The sequence below is a fragment of the Sus scrofa genome, chromosome 6 (assembly GCF_054392235.1).
Source record: "Sus scrofa isolate SSC_HxYL_T2T_F1_AM1 chromosome 6, Sscrofa_HxYL_maternal_Yorkshire_Landrace_v2.0, whole genome shotgun sequence".
NCBI classification, from domain to species: Eukaryota; Metazoa; Chordata; class Mammalia; order Artiodactyla; family Suidae; genus Sus; species Sus scrofa.
This window is the reverse complement of record NC_139388.1, coordinates 69,985,099-69,989,561: the sequence shown is the minus strand read 5'-3', so window position 1 is coordinate 69,989,561 and position 4,463 is coordinate 69,985,099. Positions and strand designations below refer to the sequence as shown.

The following is a 4,463-nucleotide window of genomic DNA, read 5'->3' as shown; positions in this document are numbered from 1 at the left end:
GAGCGCAATGCCCTCCAAATCCATCACGTTGCTGAAAATGTCATTGATCATAAATAAGTCAACCATCTCGTCCTCACTCCTCTGTGCCCTGTGCCCTGAAGTGCCTGAAAAAACATCTCCTTTGCCAGCCATTCCTGAAAGAACCGTCAGGACATTGCTTGACGCTCTAATCTTTGCTAATAAGATCCCACATCCTGAGTGTGCTCTAGAAGGGGTGGGGCAGAAGCCCCTCTTTCCCAGAGACCAAGGTCAGCTGAGACCTGGCTGGTGGGGGGACGCTGGCAGGGCTGCCCAAGAGGTGGCAGTGGATACCAAGGGCTCCAGGAGAGGGTCCCCTTCCAAGCGATCCACAGACACAAAGCTTTCCTGGCACCTGTTTAGCCTTTGCTCATCCACAGTGTGTTTAAGAAACAGGAATGATGAATGAGAATTCCAGGAGTAACCGATCATGACTTAGTCTCAGAAACAAAAGGAATTCCACCCTTTTGGAAATGAATTCAGGTCTTGGGTTGCCACTTGAGTGCTGGTCCTGGTCTTGGCAGGTAGCAGGAAAGCGTCATGCCCAGCTCAGGAGACAGAGGAAAGACAGTGACAAATGCAGGAAAAATCAAAAAAGCTAAAGTTCGTAATAAGAGCCCCCAGGATGTCCCCCGTTGATGGAAACGGAGCCCTTCCCTCAGGCACCAACCTCTGGCCTTGCTGACATCTGCTGCTTATGTAGCAACAACTCACTTGAACACTGGGGGTTCTTGCTCCACCATCCACGGGCATTTGCAAACAGTCACTGCCTGCTTGTTTACGGAAGCAGGCGGGGGAGCAGGGAGGAAGGCATCACAGGAGAGCGGGTGCTGAGCAGCGCCTTGGCAAATCACCAGGGGCTCACGGTCCCCCTTGCATGGGCTGCTCTCAGCTGAGCGTTGGAAACTGAGAGGTAAACACACACCCATGTTCTAGACAGCACCTCTCGTCCACCGCTGCCTGACGCCAACACTGCAGGAAAAACCAAAACCCCAAGCAAGAGGGCAGCGTGTGCACTGAGACTTTTCTCCAATCCCTGACCTCAGAGCTGTTGGGTCCCCAGAGACCATGGGAAGTCAGAAGGTGCTGGGGGCCAGGAGAGCCCCTGGGGATACAGCTAAGACCCCGCCCCTGACACCAGCAGCCCAGGAGGCGGGAAGCTCCACTGCTCCAGGCCAGCCTTTCCCAACACACCAAACCTCTCCTGCTCCCAGGCCATCGGGACCACCTTTCAAAAGCGAAAAGTCCCCAGCCCAACCTAGCCCTTCAGACTCGGGACCTTTGGGCATGAGTCCTAGAAACTTGCCTTTCAAGGCTCCCGGATGAATCTGCAGCCGCTCGATCCCGTGGCTTTCTTAGCATCCACACACATGCAGATGCCAACATTCCGACACCTCAGAGATGCCACACCCACTGGGCTTTTCCTGCCCATGTGTGCATTCTGGGGAGGGGATATCAGGGGTCCCCTGGAGAGAGTGGCTCCCCTGGAGGTGCCCCCAGCCCTCTGGCATCCATCACCATGTTAGGACTCACTGCGGCTGTCACCCCCAAGTGACCGACAGCTCTGTGCAGACAAGGACCAAGTCTGGCTCATTCACTGCGTGATGGCAGGTGCCTGGGGACACGCCCAGCTCCAAGGAGGGGACAGGAAAGGTCTTCAGAAAACCCTCAGGAAGAGCTTCTCTGTAGGTGGAAGCCCAAGTCTCCCTCCACCCACACCCAGGGCCCCCAGGAGCCCCTCCTGAGCTATGCATCAAAGAAGCCCCATTGTAAGAGTTTCCTTGCGGCACAGTGGAAATGAATCCAACTAGCATCCATTAGGACGCAGGTTCCATCCCTGGCCTGGCTTAGTGGGTCAGGGATCCAGCATTGCCATGAGCTATGGCGTAGATCACAGACACAGCTCAGATCTGGCATTGCTGTGGCTGTGGTGTAGGCCAGCAGCTTTGCTCCAATTCAACCTCTGGCCTGGGTGAGGCCCTAAAAACAAAAAAAGAAGCCCCATGGCTGCATCAGGGCAGAGGAGAAGGAGAAGGACACGGGCCACGTGCCCAAGGCAGTTCCCAGGACCTCCCCAGGGTGTGGGGAGGGGCCGCCTGAGGCCGGCACGGCAGGTCCCAGCCACCACACCCTGCTGCCTCCAATTCCACGAGAGTCAGTGTGGCCACAGCAGAGCCCTGGCGTGGAACCCCTCCATCTCTTTGCATCGCTCTCTGCAAGGTTGCCCTTGAGTAGTTCCAGGGCCTGGTCCTAATTATAGACCTGGCAACCCAGATGCTCCCAACTCTCATCTCCTGGGTGAAGGGGAGGCTCAGGGAAACAACCATAATTGTGTTTGTGCACAGAGAGGCCAGATCAGAGAGAGAGGGAGACACAGAGCCTGAGAGACAGAGGGACTGAGACAGTGAGAGAAACAGAGAGACAGGAGTTCCCATTGTGGCTGAGTGGGTTAAAGACCTGACACTGTCTCTGTGAGGATGTGGGTTCAATCCCTGGCCTCACTCGATGGGTGTTTTTATTTTTATTTTTATTTTTGTCTTTCGTCTTTTTAGAGCCGCACCTGAGGCATATGGACATTTCCAGGCTAGGGGCCAAATTGGAGCTACAGCTGCCGGCCTACACCACAGCCACAGCAACACAGGATCTGAGCCGTGTCTGCAGCCTACACCATAGCTCATAGCAACCCCGGATCCTTACCCACCAAGCAAGGCCAGGGATCGAACCTGAGTCCTCATGGATGCTAATCAGATTTGTTTCCTCTGAGCAACAATAGGAACTCCGTTTTTTGTTTATTTGTTTGTTTTGTATTTTTATTACTCAGTGGGTTAAGGATCCCTGTTGTCCCAAGCTGGGCGTAGGTCGCAGATGCAGCTTGGATCTGGTGTTGCTGTGGCTGTAGGGTAGGCCAGCAGCTGCAGCTCTGATTCAACCCCTAGCCTGAGAACCTCCATATGCCCCAGATGTGGCCATAAAAATGGAAAGAAAGGGGAAAAAAAGAGAGAGAGACACACCTAGCCAGAGGGACAGAGGGACAGAGAGAGACAGTGAGCTTCTGCACAGGTGGCTGCGCGGGGCGGGGGCGGGGGTGTCACCCACAACCATCCATCATGAAAGAAATGCTTCGGTGGAAACTCACTCTCTGCAAAAGGACTCTCTGCAGTGTGGCTGAGAGGGCAGATCTGTGCTGTGATGGGGAGATTTCCCCACCCTTCCAAAGCAGGGTCACTGGGGCCCAAAGGGAAGAGGTGCTCCCCAAGCTCACCTCCCAGAGCAGATCTGTGGCTGCTGACCCTCTATCCTCCCCTCATCCAGGCCCAGCCTTGGGTCAGCCGAAGGCAGAGTGGCGGGGGAGCACCCCAGCCTCAGGTGCAGGAGCCGCACGGCAGTAGGTCCAGGACACTGAGACCTAAATCAGGCCATGTTCATGCAGCTTAGCGGTGGGGGAGCTCTTCCCCCAAGGATGGGACCACTAAAGATGAGCAGTTAGTGGCCGCTGAGCCAGCAGGGTTCAGGCACCCACGCGGGCTCAGGGGAAGCCTGGCTGCCGTGGCCTCCATGCTGGGAGGTCCTCTTCTTCCAGGCTCTTCTGTAGCCCCCACACATGACTTGAGCCGAAGGGGGTCACGAGCCGACGGGATGGGGGTGAATAATGTCCCATCCATCGAGAACAACCTACATGTCCCGGGTGATGGAGCCCGGCCTGGATCCCTGAGTGGCCGCCAAGTGCATGACCTGAGCCAGAACCGAGGGCACAGCTACAGCAGCACAGCCTGGCCGCAAGGGAGCTGGAAAAAAATGGTCAGTTATTAAATCTCAACCTCAATCTTCAATATTCTATGTGACTAAATGGTAACCGCTCCTGAAATCCCCTGCTTCAACCCAAAATGGACTATTTGGCTTAGGAAACCGCCTGAGTCCTGAGCTGAACCAGCCAATTTTTAATGGAAGCGTTTTTACCTGAAAGAGCAGCTAAGAGACCATGCCACGCAGACTTGGGTGCTTGGCACACGACCTCTCAAAATATATAAAGGGAACCTGTCACTCCATGGGAAACGGCGGAAATTATTTGTTGCCAAGAATAGAATTCGGGCTTTCAAAGCAAAAAGTAGAATTTAGGGAAACTCATCTCCACCACGCGGAGCTTGACAGCTTTTTCCAGTACTGAAAGGCTCTTCTGATGAGGTAGGTGGTGATACTGATGACTGTGATTTCGTGACCATCGAAACGCGTTGACACGTACAAACGCAAGGAAGTGGTGCAATGCTGCAACATCACACGCGGGGGAAGATCCATTCACAGAACGGATTTCGATGCCCCAGGAAAGGAAAAGTTGTCCGTATGGTTTCTTTAATTTTATTTTATTAATTGTTTTCAATAACATTTTCTTCATACATTTTATTAATAAATTATTGTGTTAATTTATCTTGAAGGCCCCACCTGTATCA

At 53.8% G+C, this 4,463-nt stretch overlaps 1 non-coding gene across 1 annotated transcript; it reads left to right on the top strand.

Moving 5' to 3' along the window:
- The first annotated feature begins 1,890 nt into the window (after positions 1 to 1,890).
- Positions 1,891 to 1,970, top strand: MIR4331-1 (microRNA mir-4331-1). Its single transcript, NR_038584.1, has one exon. It is a non-coding gene; the product is annotated as a microRNA mir-4331-1 (primary transcript).
- The last annotated feature ends 2,493 nt before the right edge of the window (positions 1,971 to 4,463 follow it).